This window comes from Rhodnius prolixus, unplaced genomic scaffold (assembly GCF_049639745.1).
Source record: "Rhodnius prolixus isolate KJV_2025 unplaced genomic scaffold, Rpr scaffold_5, whole genome shotgun sequence".
NCBI lineage: Eukaryota > Metazoa > Arthropoda > Insecta > Hemiptera > Reduviidae > Rhodnius > Rhodnius prolixus.
In genome coordinates this window covers 19,909,322-19,932,469 of record NW_027411624.1, presented here as the reverse complement: position 1 = coordinate 19,932,469, position 23,148 = coordinate 19,909,322, and the positions used below count along the sequence as shown (strand labels likewise).

At 34.8% G+C, this 23,148-nt stretch overlaps 1 protein-coding gene and 1 long non-coding RNA gene across 3 annotated transcripts in view; one reads left to right on the top strand and one right to left on the bottom strand.

Moving 5' to 3' along the window:
- LOC141458859 (uncharacterized) overlaps positions 1-5,887 on the top strand; it is a 107,592-nt gene extending 101,705 nt beyond the window's left edge. Inside the window, exon 7 of one of the 2 annotated variants that reach the window (XR_012461229.1) lies at positions 5,505-5,887. This is a non-coding gene — a long non-coding RNA (uncharacterized lncRNA). The remainder of the gene's footprint in view (positions 1-5,504) is intronic. The other variant, XR_012461230.1, reaches the window with a different exon arrangement.
- The window catches only part of LOC141458858 (neurogenic protein big brain-like), a 194,572-nt gene that overhangs the window by 105,493 nt on the left and 65,931 nt on the right, over positions 1-23,148 (bottom strand). The window lies entirely within an intron of this gene.

Genomic DNA, 23,148 nt, shown 5'->3' with positions numbered 1-23,148 from the left:
AGCAAAGAATCGATTACGGTATTACAATCTTCAATAAAAGACGAACTGGATAGAAAATTAAATATTTGAAGAAGACTTAGAAAAGAGTGGAAAGGGTTGGTGTTAAATGGAAAAAACCGTTTCAACCTTCTTTTTTTTTGTAAAAACTGCCTCAGTCTTAGTCCACCAGCATTTGGCTTACAAAGCACTGATAACATTGTTTAGATAAGGCTCTTCCACTGACTTTACTTCTTTTACTTTTTTGTCTACCCCATTATTAAAAGTCATTCTTCTCGTTTAACTAACCACACTCCGCTCTTTAAACATTAATATTTTATACGTTTAAGCAATTTCACCAGACTGTAAATTCACGAAGCTTATTTTAAATAAATAAGTGTGAATCCTGGGGCCAGATTTTGTTCAATCGTTTAAGCATTCCAATTAGTTCACAACATTGATTTTGATGGGTATTAATGAGGTGTGGAATTTATTATCTGATGATACCAGAAGCGATGGTTTCACAAGAAGAACTGGTTGCAAATATGGAAAGAAAAGACGCAAACTTTATATGCTGTATCAAAATGCAATTATATTTATTTATTTATAATAATGCACTTTATTTTAAACTTTATAAAGTAGGAATTACATTTTTACAAGGTTTTACAAAATGAAAACAAGTATTAAAAATTCTCCGGGAGATCGTCAAAAACTGGACGAAAACTTTAACCATTTTTTTCTCTTTTTCTATAAAAAATAAAATTCCAAAATTTTCTTTAAAATATAAGGAAAATCCTCCTTTCTAACTGTAATTTTTTGTTTGCAACAACATAGATTAAATCTGTGGCTTGGTGCCAGAAGTGCCAATGTCAGATTTTGGTAAAAATGAGTAAAAAATCTGTTTTGATATACACTGCTCCACAAAAAAAGTGGCGCACTTTAAAAATGCGTTATTTTTTTTTCTCTGTAACTTTTTTTATTCTACATTTTATTTTACGTAGTTAGCAAATATAAGAAGTATAAAGTTACGGGAGGGCTAAAATTAAATAAAAAATTATCTAAAAGAAATAAAAACCTTTAATTTAACGAAAAAGTACTTCTCGGCAAAAAATGAGTTTGAAAAAAAAATGTATTTCTTCCGATTAAAAAAGAGAAAAAGAATTTTAGTAACGTGTATTGCTCGGCTTACTGCATCCAATCTCCTCGGCATACTCCTTATTAAATTTCTCACGAAATCTTGTGTTCATTCCTCCCATATCTCCACCAGAGCACCTCGCAACTCTTCTAAGCTCCTGGGAGGATTATTTCTCCATCTTAATCGCCTACCCAGCTCATCCCAAAGATGTTCGATCGGATTTAAATCCGGGCTGCGTGCTGGCCATCTCAGAACACGAATGCCAGTATCGTGGAGATATTGAACAACACCGGCGGCAGTGTGTGGTCGGGCATTATCTTGCATAAAAATAAAATTCTCCCCAATAAATGGTGCATAGGGTATCACATATTGCTGCAAAATTTCCCTCACATACAAATCTGCATCGTGGAGCTCAGTCTTAGCCTCCATAGAAATCCCAGCCCACACCAGCACTGAACCACCTCAGAATGGTAGTCTACCAGAAATATTGCACGGAGCGTAGCGCTTTCTAGGCCTTCGGTAAACCCGTCGCCTCCCATCAGGTGCATAGAGAGCAAAACGGGACTCGTCTGAAGAGAGAACGTTTCTCCAATCGTTCTCAGACCAGTTGCGGTGTTCCCTAGCGAACTCTAGACGGGCTCTCCGATGATCTACGGTGAGCAATGGTCCTGTGGCTTGCTTCCTAGAGCGAAAAATTCATTTCAGCGAACCATCTTCGTACGGTTTCGGCACTGACTAAAACTCCACGAACAGTAAGCAGTTTTTGAGCTGTTTCAGAAGCAGTTGATGTACGATTTCTTAGAGTGTGAATTCTAATAAATCAGTCATCTAGTGCTTCTGAGGCTCTTGGTCGACCCGAACCTTGTCTGCGAGTGCAGAGGCCTGTCTCCCGGTAACGATGGATGGCTCTACGGACGGTGGTTTCAGGCAACCCTAACGTTCGTGCTGCGTACCGCTGACTCCGTCCATCCTCAACTAATGCAATAATACGGGCCACTTGCTCTGCTGTAATTGAGAGTTTGCAATGCTTTCAGCTTGAAAAAAGTCGAAACGCATCTGTAGAGGTCAATAAATTTATTTACTGTTGAGGTAAAGTTCACGTTCTTCTTTACACAAAAAGACCGAAGGGGATTAAACGAGGAATTGCTTCTCTATTTACAAGAAACTTTGGGCCTTGATTCGATTAATTGTTCCCTGACAGTTTATGAAAATAATTAAAACTAATAATCTTTCCCCAAAATGTGATAAAACAAAAAATAAACGCTTATTTCAAAGTGCGCCACTTTTTTTGTGGAGCAGTTTATTAACCATCCAAATTTTTCTTGTAAGGAGTGCCAACGTCAAGTTCAAAGTAGTAACTGAGTTACTAAAACTTACTAGTGCCAATGTCAAAATTTAGCATCAATATATCCCCCCTCCAGGTAAACCAAAGAGGGCGTACACTCGTAATCCTTTTTTTGAGATTGGCACTTCTTGCACCAAGCCACAGAAATATAAATCAGAACTAGCCTAGACGAAGTATCACAAGTTCCGCCCTTACTGCTGTCCTACTTGCTCTAATCCATTTGTAGTACTTCCAAAATAGTATTGTCCTTCCAAAAATTCCATTCTCTACAATGATACTTCCGATTCAAAAATATTGATCGCTTTATTATTAATCAGGAACCCTGATGGGCCAAAATAGAAATATAAAGTTGAAACTATTTGTTTAGTTTTTGAGGTGCTTTATTTTCACTAACACCTCATTATCTAAAATTCACTTTAAATTTCCAAAACAGGCAGTAAGTTGGAAAAAACTTCACTGAATTCCGTTTTGATATTTTTAAAAGGTAGAATTATTACCATTATCACAATATTTGTTCCACAAATTTTCTTTTATTTGTTATATAATTTTAATTTAATTATTCATAAATTTGTAAACAATTTTAGTAAAAAGACTTTTGTGTTCAAAGAACATACACAAATCTCTGATTAGTATTTTGTGCGGTTGCTAGGTAACAACAGGCCCATCTAATCTGTCCCAATTTCAATGATCAATCTCCAGCGATATCACTTTAGTTACAACGAAATTTTGCCTTCTGTCCGACCACGTGTTGGTTGTTGTATAGTTGGCAAGCCTGTAATAAATTCTCAAATCTCTCGCCATTCTAATTCCTGTCCTTCAATAGAACATCTGATACATTTTAACATACATCTCCATACATCATACCATGTACACTTACATTCAAAAAGGGTAAACCCAAATATATTTTTTGACTTTAAATAATCTCTTTTTTTTTATAAAAAAAAAAAAATGTCCCTCCATGTCTGTCCCACAACATGTGGTTTTACTTTTTCTTCTTCCCTACACACGTGGTCGACAGGCGTAGCCGGGCAAGGGATACAAAAAAATAAAAAGGTTCGTTAAAACGTCATCATTCAAAAAAACCCAAGCATATATTTCTTTTAACTTCCCTTATATCTTAAAACATCTGCCCTTTTTCTATTCTAATTGGCTTCAACTGGATTAATATTGATTAAACATTTCCCTACGTCTACATTTTCAGGTAAGAAACAGCACCTGACTGTCCTTCTATCTGAATATTATCCCTTTACAGCCCTTCACATCTTGTAATTGATAATTCTAATTGTTTTTTTGATAATTATTTTAAGTATTTTTTTCTTATTTCCTGTGTAAAATTTAAATGTGATCGCTACCGTTTTACAATGATCCAATAATAAATAGATAGAGATACAATGTAACTGTTACAAAGGAGTTCAAGTTCATGTTCACTTTATAAACTCTGTAAAGTGTAAGATCTTAGTTTTAAAACTTTATTAAATAATTAAATATTGCGTACATATTTTTCTCTTCAAAATTATTAATTAATTTACAAAGTTCTTCTTTAGGATTATTAAATTTGTGCCCAAATCTTCTAAATCAATTTCTTTTAAGCATTCAACTACCTGTAAGTACCAATTAAATTTAATGTTGCTTGGATAGAGCTTACTCATTACAATCCAGTCTCTTTAAGCAGATTTTTACATAGTTCTGTCACATGATAATTCTGTTAAATTTTCTTTATCTTTTGTTGATAATGATGTAGCTTTTCCTAAATTTTCTTTATAGAAGGGGTTTGAAAATCCAATTATCATTTGTGTTTTCAGATTTGGGAAAATACTCCATGAAAGACAATTTTAATTCTGTTAAGTGTGCTATTATACGAGTACTTTCTCGTATATCTTGATACAAACCAACCTTATTACTATATTAACAACTTTACTGTATAATATTATTAATTTGTATGTATGTATTATAGGAAAAAACATTTCTATGATATTTTTATGATTCAATTTTTTTATGTCCGCCATTATTGATTATTTTACGCATACCACCAACCAGCAACTCGCGTACCACAGGTTGGGAAACGCTGTTCTAAGTCATTTGGCATTGCAGTTTGATTTTAAAATCGGACTGGATATATACCTTGGATATTCTATCGATGGTTACAATACATAATCAAAAAATAGTCTAATAACAAACCATCATAAAATAATAATAATAATGATAATAAAACTTATAAGCCCCATTATGTAGAGAGATGTCTTTGTGAAACCACAATATCACTAGCCTAGGAGATTAACTAAGAATTAGAGGGATGTCCGAAAAAGAGTACATTCTTATACTGCCAAAACCGCATTTTGATTGCATCGACAAGCTAAGGCACTCGAAAACATCGATAAAAGTCTACGAACGATTTTTTGGGCAAATCTTAATTTCATGAAATTTGAAACAAATTAATAAAGAATTAATTTTTATTTTTTAACAACTCCTGATTGAAATCTAACTTGTCAATATCTAATACGTGAAATATAATGAAAATGAGCATGTCGTGCACATTTGAACCAGATAAATGTAAGTTTGAAGATAATATTTATTGAAAAACCATAGGTGCTATAATTGAAAAATTAGTTTAAAATAATAAAAAATAAGTTCTTATAATTTTAAAATATTATCGAGCCAAAAAGCTTCGCTCATTTCAATTAACAGCTACTTCAATCCGATATAAGTGGCCGTGGCTAGAAGTAATAAATGGTCATTCAGATGTTTTCTGTAAAACTATTAATTGACTGACTTCTACTCAGTTGAATTTTAAGAACAAAAGAATAATAAAAAGTGAAAATTAAAATGGAACTTAGCCACAAAATGAATGAGTGAGGGGTTGGTCTAGTGGTCAAGAACGAGGCTTTGCAATTCGGAGATCCCCAGTTCGAATCCTGTATTATAGCTATATCAAATTATTGATTTCAGTCCAGGAGTTCTTTCATTTTCAATTTCCTCTAAGTATAAGCTTTTAATTATTATACAAAATATTAATTATATTTTAATAAATTTCAACATTCTTTATTCCAGAAGAAGTTGAAGGAATCCAGTTTGAACTTTTGTGTCCAGTCTTATGTAAATATGGAGAGAGAGAGGTGGTACTTATGTACATCAAACAAAGTTTTTGAAGAAAATGAGATGGTAATTAATGTAGATCACCTTGCCAACGCTTCTCTGGAACGCAAGTTTACTTTGTGTTTCAAATGTGTGGATTCCAGCTCATTCTAAAAGCAGAATTCCAAAGCCAGTATTGTTTCCAGTAAAATATTAAATTTTTAAAAAAAATCATGAAATATTTATATTCTATTAAAATGAAACAAAATTTTACAGTTATTTAAACATTAAGAATTCTTGCTTAATGTAAGAAGCACTAAATTTAGTCAAGAGATTTTTTTTCAAATAAAGAATTCATGTTTTGGGGGGCTCCTGACCTTTTTTGTTTTTTTTGTTAAATTTAAGGCGCATTAACATCTGAGGTTCTCTGGCCTTTGTTTTTTCTCGGAACATTGTTCTCTCGTTATATACGAGGTCTGTAAATTAAGTAATGAGACTGATTTTTTTAAAAATTTGTTATTCAAAAAGAATTACAATTCTATATTGCCACCTTCAAAATAACTTCCTTCTGAAGCCACACAGCGCTGGAGACGTTTCTTCCACACCTCATAGCAGTGCTCGAACTCCGATACTGGAATAGCCTTCAGCTAGTCGGTTACAGTCGTTTGAATGAGTTCCCTTGAGGTGATTTTTGGATTCAATTGAAAATGACCCCCTATTTTCTGAAACGTGTCATTACTGGTGACGAGTCTTGAGTGTTTATAGTACGACCCAGAAACCAAGCGCCAGAGCATGGAGTGGCATACTTCAACCTCTCCAAGGCCCCAAAAAAAAGCAAGGATGGCGAAGTCAACGATCAAATGCATGCTGATTTGTTTTTTTTTCGATATCCACGGAATCGTCCACAAAAGAGTTTCTATCTCAAGGTCACAAACGGTTAATCAACACTTTTACCGAGAGGTTCTTGAAAAAAACTTCGAAAAAGGGTCATTCGCGTGAGACCAAACATCAAGAACAAGTGGTTGTTGCACATCACGATAATGCTCCTTGTCACACAGCAATTTCAATAAACCAGAGTTTTTGGCCAGTAAAAACATTCCTGTGGCTCCTCAGCCTCCTTATTCGCCTGACTTGAGCCCTTGTGACTTTTTTTCTCTTCCCGAAGTTGAAAAATCACCTCAAGGGAACCTCATTCAAACGGCTGTAACCGACCAGCTGAAGGCTATTTCAGTATCGGAGTTCGAGCACTGCTATGAGGAGTGGAAGAAACGTCTCCAGCGCTGTGTGGCTTCAGAAGGAAGTTATTTTGAAGGGTGACAATATAGAATTGTAATTCTTTTTGAATAAATTTTTTTAAAAAAATCGGTCTCATTACTTAATTTACAGACCTCATACAGTGTTTGTAAGCTGTAAGAAGCACTTTTTTGCTTACAATACTTGCAATAACAACAAATTACCTATAAACAGAATACTAAGTGATTCCATTCTATTTATATTAAAAGATTTGTTATTTTCTATGATTTTGAAGAAAATGTAGAAATAAAATCCTGGTGATTTTGGCAATTTTAGTAACAGAAGATCGTGCGAGTCTTTTCAAAACAACTTATTTTACTTAAAAGTTGAATAACTGTATATTTTTCAAGTAAAACTGGTTAGCAATGGAAGTTTTTGTTTGAAATCCAGTGTGCTTACAAAAATAATTTCAGGAACCAACAATAGGGGAGGGATTAGCTATGTGGTTAGCATACTCGATTCCCACACGGAGGTCCCGGGTTCGAATCCAGCTGCTGACCCTTAGATTTTCTCTTCCTAGGAGCTTCTTACAGCTCACTGTCCGGTGATGGACAGTGTTGTCTGTAACGAGAGAACACTGTCCGGAGGCCGGCAGTGCACTGAAAAAAGCTCCGAGCGCTAATAACCTCAGCTGTTGATGCGTTAAAAAAAAAAAAAAAAAGTAATCAACAATCTTTATAACATAAGTTAGTTTCGTAAATAAATGGCTGTAATTTCTTCTTGAAATCCCACATCTAAGATCCTACACTCTATGGCACAAACCTCCAACAAAGATATTTTCAAACTAACATAGGATTATCTAAGCAATAAACTAGGTTTACTCACGTCTTGAACTGAGAACCAACAAAAAGGCTAAGGAACCGTTGAGAAATATTCCAGGTGTCCTTTTTTTTTACCTTTACAGTGTCCTTACTATTTCTCTAAAGTTCAAGAAGATAAGTAAGATGGTTGTGGAGGATCTCAGGTCAAAATAGAATAGTTCCTGGAATGTCTTACAAGCAAAAGCTGTAGAGTGTTTTCCTTTATGAGAGACCAGGAATGGATCACACAATGATGGAACAAAAGGTGAGTTTCTCTTTACAATTGAACCAAACTATTCATCACCTAAAGGAACATTCTTAGATGTAAACATTTATTTTTTTTAAAAAAAACGCTATACTAAGAAAGATATGTTCATTCAAAACTACGATTCCTTTAGATTGCTTTCGGATATTATCGTTAAGATTTCTCTCGATTTACGATGGCAAATGACCAGAAAGGAATTCATTTTAGGCAACCTTAATGCACTATATTGCACTCTAAGGGACAATTTGCTCCTACATTCCATTTTCAGGTAGACCAATCTTTAGAATACATCTGTGGAATTTTTTTTGTGACTAAATATAACATTACTTTCAACTTCTTATTTTTCTTCCAAAAACATCGCTGATCAATAGTTCAGAAAATGATTTTTTTTTAAAAAAACGGTCAGGAGGCCACCCAAAATGATCATCAATCAAAATGGAGCCAAGGATGAAGAAATGTTACTGCTAGTTAGAAAATCTATTGGCGGAAGTTCCGGAGAAAATCTGAGTGAAAACTTAATTTTTTTTTTTTTTAATCATTTATTTAGTTACAATCAACGCATTTTGCGTTATAAGCAACAAGGGTAACAATAAATAACATTCACACATATCAGAGTGGAGAAGTTACCCAGCGGTAACACGCCAATAACATTCTACATTCTACTGACTCTCTTCATCAGAGAGGAGATCGCGAGGCCACCTGTCTTTTAAGACGTCTAGGAAGTGTTGTCTGGAAATTTTCTTGAAGATAGATAGTTGTACAAGTGGATTGTGATGTGTTTGAATGTTAAGATGGAATTTTCTGTATCGTGTTTCAGCCACTTGTGTTGCACGAAAGGAATGTTCAAGTCTGTGTGGAATGGTTTGATTGGTGACGTAGAAAGGAGCGTTTTTACTATAGAGCGAAGAATTTTAGATTGCAAGGACTGGATCCTTTGCTTGAACCCCACAGTTCGATGCCATAAGCCCGGACTGGCTTTAATATACTTACATATATAAAAGTCTTTTGTTGTCCAGAGTGAGTTTTGATCTGTTGTCGAGTAGTCTTTTCAGTTGTCTGAAGCGTCTGTTGACTTCTGTTCTCTTAAGTCGAGTATGAGGATTCCATGTAAGTCTTCTGTCAAGATAAAGCCCAAGGTAGCGGACTACGTTGACTTACGTCGGTAAAGGAATTAGATTTAGGTAATTTAAATTCAAAAAATTAATCCAACTTATGGTAACTTTCAAGATGGGTATTTAAGTAAATAGGTATTGTTCGTATTTACCAGTCAAATAAATACCTTTTAGGCCAAGTTAGGAGCAAGTACTAATGAGAAATATCAATTAAGATAATTTCTATTCAAAATCTCTTTGAAGCGTTAACTTGCTATTAATGTTAAATGAACATCCTAACTACCAAGCACCAATCACTAATGGCTTTATATAATTAAATCAGCACCAATGGTGTCGCTTTATAGTAATGTATAATTCTTCACTAATTTCATTTAAGTGCAATTATGAATTGAAAATAATTTTGCTTAATGAAACCCTAATTTACAAAATCACGACTTTTTTTTTTTGTTCGACTTCTCTGATGTTTCGGTTTCACACTAGACTTGCAAGTCTAATTATAGAAAAGTGGAAGAACCTATAAAGACAGATCTCTCTCCCCTAAATAACCCCCTAAGATCTAGGATCACAAAACGCCCCTTTGATATCATATCCACGAAGGATTTCATCCCTGAATGGATAAATTATAAAGGTCGTCCTTATATCTTTGCTACAAATTATTAGGCAAGCAATCTTTACTAAAGAAGCCTTGTCTTTCATCTTACTTTTCCTTCTCTCTCAATTCTATTATTCTAATAATACGGGTTTTTCTTTTGATTAGTTTTTGGGACTTGCAATTGCCAGCTCTGTGATTAATACCAAGGAAATGGGATATGCTATTACACCAAAGCTCTAGATACAATTAAAACTTATTTCAATCGTACTAATGACAATTAGAGACGGCCACTAATTGTCTTAGATAATCTACAAATTTCTTTTCATTGAATTCAATTTAGTATTTATAATTATCCATCTTTACTTGCATTAATTGTTTTAAAACAATTCTATTATTAATATTTTTGTTTTTTATTAAAGAAAATTCAATTATACTAAAGCTAAAAACAAATAACAATGTAAGTTTGACAGAAATGGCTGTGCAGAGAAAATACAGTTTATACAGACACACATGTGTACTTTTGCGATGTTCATTAGTGTTGCTGTATTATATTCTAGTCAGGGTTTTAGATTAGTCAAACAATATCCTAACGTTTCTCTGAGTTAGCTGTGTGTTCATCTAAACCAAAAAGACACGCACATAATCAGTAGCACGTTTATGCTAAAATAATTCATCAAAATTTTCTAACTTTATCATTATTATTAATAAATAATTATTAATTATTAGGTGAATGATAATTTGTTTTTTGTTTGGTTTCTTTTTGCAATAATAGGTTCCAAAAACTGGACATTGATTGGTTTACATGTTAAAACCTAAAGAGAGGTTTCTAAATTAGATTATCTAACTTAAAGTTTAGAATACATTCTTTCTTCTTCATCGCTGTTTTTTCATACTTTCTTCTTAAGAAAGTAAGAGCTAGTATTAATATCGTGTGAATTTTGAAAGTATTGTGTAGAAATGCAACCTTAGTTTCGACACAATTTTAGATATCCAGAAGGCTTCGACCACCATTTTGGACAGCATATCAAGAAATGATTGGACAGAGAGCGTTCAAATATTCTACCAGAGGTTGCAGCGATATACTCGTACAGGGTGTCCCAAGCTATATGGATAACGACTTTTTCTCAGAAACTAAGGTAGCTAGAAAAAAAACTAAAAAATACGTGTTCCCTTAGTTTTTTGTTAGAAATCCAAATTTAATTTGTAAATTTTTTTCAGTGCTTCCAGAAGCGAGATACAGGCACCAACTTCATTTTTTCAAATGGGGAGGTGGGGTTTTTATTTCAGAAATAGATTCCTCTATTTCTTTTAAGAAAAATTTACTCGAACGGTTTTTTTCTGTGAGCGATATTTTAGAAGTTATGAATGAAAACATGATTCTTATAAGAAATGTCAAAATGATAATATTATAACGGTTTTTTGATTGAATAAGAAGAAAAGTACTATTTTATTATAAATTTTACTCCTCATTAATATTACAGATCATGCTCGAACTGGCCTCCACCATTAGAGATGCATAGACATGCTCTTTCCTGCCAATTGTCCCTTACTGCCAAAGAAATAGATTCGGTTTTAACCGAGTTACTGGCATCTATTATTCTCTGCTTTAGTTCATCTACAGATGCAATTCCGGCTTGATTCTGATACACCTAGATTTAGAAATGCTTTTAGATAAGCAGAAATAAGGAAAGAAAGAAAAAAGTTATGAATAATCACCTTGTTTTTCAGGTATCCCCAAAGGAAATAGTCAAGTCCGGTGAACGAGGTGGCTACTGAATCGCTCCCCGTATCAATATAACACCATCAGGTATGTAAAGAGATATCTCGATAAGCAATTTGATTGGTGCGTTATATCGACACGGGGGCTATTCAGTGGCCACCTCGTTCACCGGATTTGACACCGATGGACTATTTCCTTTGGGTATCCCTGAAAAACAAGGTGATTATTCATAAGTGTATCAGAATCAAGCCGGGATTGCTTCTGTAGATGAACTAAAGCAAAGAATAATAGATGCCTGTAACTCGGTTAAATTCGAATCTATTTCTTTGGCAGTAAGGGACAATTGGCAGGAAAGAGCATGTCTATGCATCTCTAATGGTGGAGGCCATTTCGAGCAAGGTCTGTAATATTAATGAGGAGTAAAATTTATAATAAAACAGTACTTTTCTTCTTATTCAATGAAAAAACCGTAAAATGTTATCATTTTGAAATTTCTTATAAGAATCATGTTTTCATTCATAACTTCTAAAATATCGCTCACAGAGAAAAACCGTTCGAGTAAATTTTTCTTAAAAGAAATAGAGGAATCTACTTCTGAAATAAAAACCGCACCTCCCCATTTGAAAAAATGAAGTTGGTGCCTGTATCTCGCTTCTGGAAGCACCGAAAAAAATTTACAAATTAAATTTGGATTCCTAACAAAAAACTAAGGGAACACGTATTTTTTAGTTTTTTTCTAGCTATCTTAGTTTCTGAGAAAAAGTCGTTATCCATATAGCTTGGAACACCCTGTATGTATTGACTTAGATCAGAGGTTCCCAAACTTTTCTGACCCATGAACCCCTTTGTATAGTCAAAACTTGCCTATGGACCTCTTTTTATAGTCAAAACTTGCCCATGGACCCCTTTGTATAGTCAAAACTTGCCTTTGAACCCCTTTTTATAGTCAAAACTTGCCCATGAACCCCTTTGTATAGTCAAAACTTGCCCATGGACCCCCAAGTGAAAAAGCTACATAAATGCATAGTATAAAAATTACAAATTTAAAAAAGCATTTTGTTGAAGAAGTATTTATTGAAATTATAACTTTTGTTTAAGATAAAATTTAAAAAAATTAATAATTTGGATGAACGTGATGAGATGTTACGAGTGTATTTATATCCGGCTCAATGTTTGTGAGTAGCTACCGCAAATCCCCACGAGCAATCTTTGGTTCAAGTCTGCATGAAGAGCCGTTAAGTGTTGACAGAAAGCTACCAAATCTACATCTCTGTTTTGCAATTTCGAAAGATTTGGAAACTGAGAACGTTCTCCTCTTCCCAAGTTTTGTTTTTACAGAAAATGTTTTGCAACAAACGCAGATAATTTGATTAAATTTAATTGGTCACCTTGTTAGTTTCTAATTTCCATAATAATAAAAATGGATCACAGTTATTTTTTTATATTGAACCTTGCGCGGACCCCCTGACGTTGTTCAGGGACCCCCAAATCAATTTTAATTTTCCACGGACCCCCTGAATGATACCGGGGACCCCTGGAGGTCCGTAGGGACCACTTTGGGAACCAGTGACTTAGATGGAGCATATTCCGAATCAAAATGTTTATAAATTAAAAATAAATATATTCCTGCTTTTTAATTTACATCAGTCACCTTTGCCATCAGACACACTGTGTACTTACATTCTGATACTTTCTGAATTCAGTCAAATTTTGGAAACATGCATTTTATTTACCTAAGAAAACTACTTCAAAGTATTCGATCTTTAAATTAGTAACTAGATTCTATCTAAATTATTTAGATCACGAAAGTGATGAATAGTTCCGCAAAATGTTTGTAAAAAGTAAGCATTATGAATTTAAATCCCAAAGGGGAGAAAGATTATTGCCAATTTTTGATATGATTTTAGTCTGGTCTCTGAGGATTCCCAAATTAGAAAGTTTGGACCAAGTGTAAGCTAAGATAATGTACTCTAACAAAAGTAGGGTGACAACTTTTATGATTTAAAATAAGTACAAATGATGGATAAAGTATTCGAGAGTAATAGTTGCTTGAATTCATTTCTGCTCCATCTTCTATTTTGAGTAAATATAAATAAAGATATCTTAATCTCGAATATTTGGTGCTATATACATATTTAGTAAAACAAATTTCAAGTCATGAATGTACAAAATTTATACACAAAGTTAAATTCAATATAAGATAAGATGTATTTGTACATCTACTTATACATATTTCTACGTCTAAATTAATCTTAAGTTAATAGTTTAGTGAAAGAGATCTTCGAAAGAGAAATAACATTTGTTTTGAAATGATAACCTCCTTCCATGGTTTACTTCGTTAATATTCACGGAATATCTACGCCAGAACAGAGGAGTGCGGAAAACATTTCAGTGTTAGGCTCTTGGAAAAGCGGAGCTCCATTATAACTATAGCTGGAAAGTTTGGGGAGTCACTTTCAACCTATTACACGATATAATTTAATCGGCGACCGAAGAAAAGTTAGCCGTTGATTTTACTGGGTTACTAGCAAAACTTCTTCCCCTCTAGCTTTAGCAGTTTTGTTTCAAAGGGAAAACTAAATGTCCCTTTCTCCCACTGTTGGGTGCTATGTGTGCGCTTAAAAGACAAAATCTAATTCACAGTGGTAATAACCTATTCAAACTTAGACTATAGTAAAATTCAGTTCAACCGTCTTAGCTGTTACCACTCTTCAGCCACCGTCTACAGCAAAATTATGCAAAAATCCCTTATTTCCCACCAATGCGGCGAGAAAACTTGTTTATATTGATTTAAAGAAATTGGCCAGTAATACCAACAAAAATTTTCTTGTTATTTTTCTCATGAGCTAAAATTGGTATTTCTCTTCTCACAGAAATTTGAAACTTAATAAATTATGACTGAAACTTATACCTTTACATGAATTTACCCGTTTGTAACACGAAAATTCGTTTTAAATAAAATGATAAACCGGTCTGTGTTTAGTACTGAATAAAGTTGAATTAAATATCAGAGCATTTTCCGAGTAAATCACAAAAAAAAAAAAAATGACAAAAATCTGGTCACGCAACGTGTTAAGTTACATCCGTCAAATCCTTATTACCAAGCGGCCGCTAGATACAAGTATCAATTTAGTAACATCAGCAATTTGGTCAGTTTTAGGCGCAAAGGCAGGACAAATTCTCGACGTGGCTGTATGATTCCTCAAGATTTAACTCCTGAGATATCAGTTTAGCCAACCACCGGCTTCGTTATTCTACGTGTTCTGGGTAGCTAATAGTATCCAACCACAATCATTCTTTCTCAGATCAGTGGCTGTTTCGTATAATTTCAATAAGATTAGATCATTGAATGTTTTCACTAGCAGTAATATTGTCCATCCTTAACTTTTCAGCTTTTAATCCATTCCAGTACTTTGACTATTGCTATTTACTATAACTCATTTTTAGCACAGCGTTCAGGCGAAATCACTCTGTTTTCTACTCGTAGGTGATCCATCTGTAGAATTCTAACCCAGTGAAAGGGTATTAAACAAAGAGAATGATACTTGGGACCTGCAACCCCAACAATGTTCTTGTCTTCTACATAACTCTGACTTTTTAATTGATCATGGGAAGAATCAAGACTCTTGGAAGGTTTTCAAGAAGAAATGGATCTAAAAGGGATTTCGATAAAAAGATTTTATTTTGATTTGTGGGCTTTGGGCTTTTCCTTAATAGTTGTTAATGTTTTTTATTTAATTAAGACTATTGTTAATAGTAATTCGTTATGTATTAAATCTAGAATTGAATTCGCACAGGGTAGATCTTTATGTAGGGTAAGGTTTCCCAACTATGTGGTTCTCATTTTCACAATAACATCTCAGTAAACAGAAAATAGAATATCATTAATCGTTTAAAAACTAACAAACAATAAAACGAATAGATTACAAGTTTTCAAAATAATAAGTACCTTGGATTGAACATTAGTGAGTGCGATTAGTGTAACTCTTAGAGAGGTGATTTCTTTCATTACCGTCAGTGAGCGAAGGCTACATCACTGTTACCCACCAAACTATGAACGTTTCTTCTATAGAAAAAAAAGAAGATAATTTCTTTAACAGAGAACAAGATTATACATTTATATTTGAAGCGTGATTATTCACACCCCTCTTAACATTTCGGCCGGACCCACTGATGTACGTCCACTAACATCTTAGAAACTTCCCCAACTTTGTCTCCACTTAATATCTACGTATTTTCTCACCACTTCTATCTACTTCTTCTCAATCAGGAGGTGCTGAAGGAGTCTCATTTTTTGGGCAATAAAAGTAATGCCAATTATTTCAGACGGGCTTTACGTCCAACTGCTAAATTAGGCATGGTCGGAGGCGACCATTGTAATTTACTGTAATTTAAATATGAATTTCACATATAAACCATTAAATAAAATGCCTAGACCGGGGGAATCGAGCCCACTAATCCAACAATACGAGGTGTGGCTATTAAATAACGAGACTGATGCTGCTACAGAAGAACTATGCATGCGCCAAATCCTAACGACCGACAGCTATGCAGCGTAAAGCCTTCTCATTCGACTGCAGCGTCTCACGTGTTTGTAGGGAAATCTGTCTGACCGGAACCGACGTTTGTGTAAGAGGTGTTGGTTTCGTTTTGCCGAAAACATGATACTACACATGCAGTAGAGCAACGAATTGTCGTGAAATTTCACATGATACTTGGTAAAACCGCTACTGAAGCTTATCTTTTATTAAAAGAAGTTTATGGCGATGAATGTTAATAACGTGCGCAAGTTTTCGAGTGGTTCAAGCGTTTCCAAGATGGCCGAGAAGACGTCGGAGATGATGGCCGCCCGGGTCGCCCTTCCATTACTACCGTGAGGTGCTTGCTCAACTCCGTGAAAGAGTAAGGAAAAAACGCCCCAATTTGTGGAAGAACAAGTCATGGGTTCTCCATCAAGACAACGCGAGTTATATGTTTGCAAGTGAGAATTGCCTTTTTAAAAAATACAATTCTTTATTTACAACTTACAAGCATGAATTTACAGAGAGAGCAAAATTACACAACACATTAACTTAACAGACTGGTTTACAGTTATAAAAGTTGACAGGACAATGTCAGGGTAGCAACTAACTGACTAAGGTGGGGAGCTTAGGATTTATATAGTTTGTGATCAGGAAGTGCGTGGGTAGCATTCTTATCAGTGACATTGGCGATATAACTCCTCCCTCCTTAAGTTTCGGCGTGTCCTCACGTCGACACAGGATGAAGCTGAAGATACTGATGTCTTGGAAGAGGTTCGATGGGAATTTCTTCTTCTGCTTGTGGTTCATCGTTATTGGAAGTTTCTTCTCTTGGAAGGAGATGTTGTACAAATAAGTTGCGGATGGTCGCTTTATATGAGTTGAGGAGGTGAATAAGGAGTATAAGACTAATAGTCAATATAGTTATATAAAGAATAAGAGTATGGTGAGGGTAAGATTTTTCTTCTAGAGGTTCTAATGGTTTCATTTGGATATTCATGTTATGTAGATCATTAAAGGTTATGTTAAGTTTGTATTTTTCAGCTGTTATAGATTCGATGGGAATGGACTCGGATTCAGTATAGTGATAGGGGGTTTTGAAATTGTTTAGGGATTCTAGGGGAGCTAGTTGTACCAAAGAGGGTGATTTTATTTTAATATTTTTACTTAGATTATTTGTTTTGATAGAAATAATTTCATTTTTATAACTTAAGTATTGATTAATATTGTTAACATAATTTATAAAGGGTCTTGATGCATTTATCTCTATTTGTTTACATTCGTTGTTATTGTTGTTATTAATGATATTTTCTATACATTTGTTATTTACCTTAGTGGTTTTTCTACAATAATAATATTCTAAAAGGAGTTCGCAGTCTCCTGTGAGGAGATCGAAGGTTTTAATAATGAAAGGGGGATTGGCGTATATAGTTAGAGTTTTTCCATCTTTGTCATAAGGATACGATAATAGGAAGAATGTTTCCATAGCAGGGATTTCAAGGGGTAATTTGAGGAGATAGTGTAGGTGGGTAGATGTTATGGAACAGTGTAATTGGCTGGTTTTCCATAATATTTCAGGGGAATCGGAAATTAGACGAACAGGATTGAGTTGTTTTAGCTTCGCCAATTCTTCTTTCGTTATTATGCTATTGTGTATAGTATTTAGTTTACAAAATTCTAATGATAAGGAGATGTCGTTTATTTTGTTTATCAATAACATTATATTTGAGTACAAAATTATATAATATTGATTAAGCTCTACAAAGCTACTATCTAGGGTTAGTAATTTCTTAACTTTGGCATTATTTTGTGAGATTATCTTAATGTCTTGGTTGAATTCATTTATGAGTTTTTTATTAATGGCAATTTGTTGTTCAATATTGTGTTCTAGGTGGTAATCGTTAGCTTCAATTTTGTGGATAATTTGATCATAACGTTCTTTATCATTCGCATCCATGTTTCCTGTTATCCATGAGATGGCGGTACCTAAAGCATTAATTAAACCTCGTTTTGATCTTTGAGGGTTGGTGTTAACATAAATGTGATCTAATTTGTTCTGGGCGTATTGAATGTGGTTTTTAAGAGTTTCTTTAATTACTTCATTAGTGTTTGACTTTAGGGATTCTGAATAATTTTGGGATATTCTTCTGGGTTTGTGTTGGGAGATGGAGAGGTATAGGTCATCTAATTCTCTTTGCAGGATGGTTAGGTTAATTGAGTGGACATAAGTAAAATAGTCTTTAATGATGAAGGAATTTTGAATTTTTACTGGGATTATGCCGGGTCCTTTATCTAGGTTCATTATCTTGTACGTTGCTGCTTCCCGGTTGTGCGTGATCGTGATTAGGAGGATCGTTATCCACTTGATCATTCTGTGGACATATATTTTCATTAATTTCATACTTGCGAGGTCTTTTGAGTTGATTAGGGTGTATTTTTAATTGTTTGTTGGTGGTTGTTCGGATTTTCCTAGTTTCAGGATTGAATGTTACCTTTTTATATCGGGGCTTGGCTTTGTTTCGGGAGTTGGTTTTTATATGTATTATTCCGGATGGGATTCTTAATTCTTCGCGGTTTTCATTTAAGCTAGAAGTTCGTTTTTCTTTTTCTTTTTGTATCATGTCTTTAATGGTTTTGTGGATGGTTTGTTGTTCTTGCGGTGGGTTTCTAGATAAAGCGTCAGCGACTTGATTAGTTTTTCCTTGGACGTAATTGATTTTGAAGTCATAATCGGAGAGTTGGCATTTCCAACGTAGCATTTTTGCGTTTGGTTCTTTCATATTGTGTAAATACTGTAAAGGTTTATGATCTGTTTGAATTATAAATTTCCTGCCGTAAATATAGGGTCTGAAATATCTGCATGCCCAAATAATGGCTAATAATTCCTTTTCAATGGTACTGGATTTTTCTTCTTGAGCGGTAAGCGTTCTCGAAGCATATGATATGGGCAAGTCTTTACCATTTGTTTGTTGGGATAGTACTGCACCTATGGCATAGTTCGAGGCGTCGGTGGTTACGGTGAAGGTTTTATCGAAATCTGGGTATTGGAGAATAGGATTGTTTTGTAGAATCTCTTTTAATTGATTTATAGCTTGTAGGTATTCTTGGTTAGTGGGGTCTATTTTGGAATTATTTCTTAGTAGTTTCGTGACGGGTTTTGCTATTTTAGCATAATTTTTTATCATTTTACTATAGTAGCCAGTTAGGCCAAGGAATTGCTTTATTTGTTTGGTGGTCTTAGGAATGGGGAAATTTTTTATAGCAATGAGCTTAAGGGGGTTAGGTCTTATACCTTCTTTCGAAATTATGTGGCCTAGAAATGATATTTCTTTTTTGAAAAATTCTGTTTTATCTAGTTGTATTTGTAGATTATGGGTTTTTAGTTTTTTAAATACCGATGCTAAATGTTGAAGGTGATCTTCTAGGGTGTGTGAGAAGATTATTAGATCATCCATGTAGACGAGTACGTTAGGGAGTTCGGAGAAGATAATATTCATGGCTCTTTGAAAGGCCGGGGGAGCATTCTTTAAACCGAAGGGGAGTCTTTTAAATTCCCAGTGGCCGTCTTCTGTGCTGAAAGCCGTTTTAGGAATCGATTGGGGGTCCATAGGGATTTGATGGAAGCCAGATGCTAAGTCTATGGCACTGAAATATGTGGATTTACCAATACTAATAAGAAGGTCTTCTATGTTGGGTAAGGGGTATTTGTCATCAATAGTTTTTTCGTTAAGCTTACGATAGTCAATGACCATACGGATTTTTTTCTTTCCGGACGCATCGGGTTTTTTTTCGACTACCCAAATGGGTGAATTGTAGGGGGATTCGGATGGTTGTATTATGTCTTCTTCAAGTAACCTTTTTATTTCTTCCTTTATTTGTTCTTTATAAATTTGGGGGTATCTATAATTTTTTGTAAATATTGGAGTTTCATCGATAGTGCGAATGGTATGCCGTAGTACATTGGTTGAGTTCAGTTTATCCTTTTCTCTTTTTATAATTTCTGGATATTTGTACAGTAAATTGATGATTCTATTTGCTTCTTCCTTATTCATGTGGCTAGTGCGTACGAGGGTATGTATTTCCTTTTGTATCTCTTCTTTTGAAGGATTGGTTGAGAAGAGTTTGTTATTGTAATGGATGTGGTTATCCTTTTTCCTTGAGTTTTTAAGTTCACCTTGTAGATGCTGATTATCTTCATTCATTGGCAAATGTCCTTTGTTTGTTATCAAATATTTATTATTGTCCTCGGTCAGAGTGACATGTTTGTCCTCGGTTCTGATTTTATTGCTTCCGTTATAGTGTCGGTTCTTCCTTATTGTTTTGTTTGTTACTTCTTCCTTATGGGGGTTTTTATCATAATCTTTTTTTCTTGAAGTGGTTTCCGTTTGTTTTGACTCTTCCTGGGGGTTATCATAGTATAAGGGTAATTGGTTTTTTTCGTTCCTCATTAGATTATTCTTAAAATCAATAGTAAAGTTTAGTGTTCTCATTGTTTCATTTCCTATGAGGATATCGTATTTGTTGGAGAAGGGAAAGACATATAGTTTGATGGGTGCTAGAATTCCAAGACGCGATTGTAGGTTAAGGATGATAAATTTTTGTCCATGCTTGGAGCCTGCAGGGGTTACTACTGTAAAATCTTCTTCTAAAAGAGTGCTTCCTGGTGGGACTGCACTAGGGTTTATGTAATTCTTTTCGGATCCCGTATCTATGAGCCAGGTTTGTCCGAGATTGTCATAGCAATGGGGTAAGGTTTTAAGATTATTATTAAGATCGAGGGAGAGTTGTTGATTGGACTTACACAAGAGCTGTTGCCTTAAGATAAAAAAGTTTCCATTTGCTCTAGTCGTTCAGTAAGGGCTTGAATTTGGGCGTCTTTATTATCCTTATTATCCTTATGTTCTTGTATATGAGCTAAGTCATGGGGTTTGAATAAAGGTTTAGGTGAGTTATACCTAGATGGATATGATTTTTGAGGGGTAGTATAAGAGGTGTTATAAGGGGGTGCGTTATGAGGGGGTGATCGCTGATAATTTTGGTAAGTGGGACGCTGTTGGTAATGATTGGGAGTTTTGGAAGTTGATGGTTGGTAATAGGAATCTCTAGGGTTGGATTGATAGTTGTATCGAGGGGTGTAGGATTTGTACGGGGTTTGGCTTGGTTGTTGGTAAAGCCTAGGGGGTGGTGTTGAATAATATCGGGGTGTTGGGTTGAAAGTTTTTATCGGAGTTTTATAAGGATTTTTCTGGAAGGTTGGGGGTATATTTGCGGATTTGGTTTTTTGATAAATTTGGTTAATAATGAAGGTACATTTTGTGTTTAAAATGGTGCGGAATTCTTCTAGGGAGTTGGGGTTAAAAGTCATGATGTGATTAGTGAGTTGGGTTGGTAGGTTATGGTACATATGGTGTATAATTTCGTTTTCTAAATAATGTATTGACTTATTGATGAAATCAGGGGTCATATCGTCCAATTGATATTTGGTGTATATTTGGTGTCTTAGGTTCTCTAACCGGTTTAAGTATTCTTCCGGGTTTTCTTTGTATGCGGGTTTGGTGTTGTAAATTTCTTGTTTTAATATCTCGACTGTTCTTACGTCTGAGAAATTTCGTTTAAGAATTGCTAGCAGGTCGGGAATGGTATTTATTTCTTTATTTAGTATTAAAGATTCGGCTGAGCCCGTGAGTCTATATTTGATTTTTTCTAGTAATTTCTCATGATTTAATTCTCTTTCTATTATGTTGTATTGACAAACGAAATTGTATACCTTTGTTACGGATTGAGTGAATTTCAAAAGAGTTATGGGATTGCCGTCGAAGGTGGGAATGTGGTCATAATCATCCCTTTGCATAATATAATTACGCATTTCTGGTCTGTGTGATGGGGGATTTCCTCCGGATATGGAGGGTATAAGGGGCTGTCTAATTGTTTCTGGTGGGTTGGTATTTCCCGTATTGGGAGGTATTTGTGCCTCGTTCCCAGGTATTACCATATTTGTTTGAGGGGGGAGTCTTTTGGCGGATTTCTTTTTGAAAGGAATGTTTATTCTATAGGGGGGTACTTGACTGGTAAATATATTAAGAGTTTTCCCAAAAGGATGCCAAAGTTATTACATATAGTTGTATACAATGTTAGTAATTTGAATTAAATTGAATTGAAAATTGAATTAAAGTGAATTGAAAATTTAAATTGAAAATTAAATTGAAGGAACTGGTGGTTGTTTTCTTTTGCCTCCTAGTTACTCTGGTTGGATTGGACCTTAGATGTTGGTTGGACCTTGAGGTGTTAGAAAAAGGTCTAGTTGAAAAAAAAGGTCAAGGTGAGTAGTGCTACCTGAGTCCTGTCGCAGCCTGTGATGTGTTTTACTGTAGAGATGCTGGATGATGTTGCCTTTAACAGCTCTGGATGGAAGAGTGGTGCGGTGATTCGATGTACCCACTATATGGACGAGTGGTGTTGTACTGCTCACTTGTGCACTTGTTCACTTTTCCTAAAATAAAAACGTTTCACTGAAGGTGGCGTTTTTATAATCACTCACTGTTACTAGGTATGTTCGAGGTTCCTGCAATCGGGCGCCAGTTATATGTTTGCAAGTGAGAATTGCCTTTTTAAAAAATACAATTCTTTATTTACAACTTACAAGCATGAATTTACAGAGAGAGCAAAATTACACAACACATTAACTTAACAGACTGGTTTACAGTTATAAAAGTTGACAGGACAATGTCAGGGTAGCAACTAACTGACTAAGGTGGGGAGCTTAGGATTTATATAGTTTGTGATCAGGAAGTGCGTGGGTAGCATTCTTATCAGTGACATTGGCGATATAACTCGCGCCAGCTCATACTGCATTGTCTGTCAAGACGTTTCTAGGCCAAGTAAAACATGCCAGTTTTAGGCCATCCACCTTATTCGCCTGACCTGGCCCCATATGACTTTTGTCTGTTACCTAAAGTCAAATCTGCCTTAAAAGGAACACGATTTCAGTCCGTTGAAGCTGTGAAAGAAAAAGCGGCACACGTGACAGAAAAGCACAGAAAGAGCTCACAGAAAAAGACTCCCAGCACTGTTTCGAACAATGGTAAATTCGCATGGAGCGTTGTAGGGATAGGGGAGGGGTGTATATTGAAGGTGATAATAACTAAATATGTATAAATTTAAAATAAAATGTTTTATAGCAATGGTCTCGTTATTTAATAGCCACACGACGTACTTAGCTTTGCGGGCACGCCTTAAACCGCTCGTCTACCGTGGTGCTTTTTAACCAATATTTCATTAACAATATTCATACTTAAACAAACAAACCCACATTTTTCCC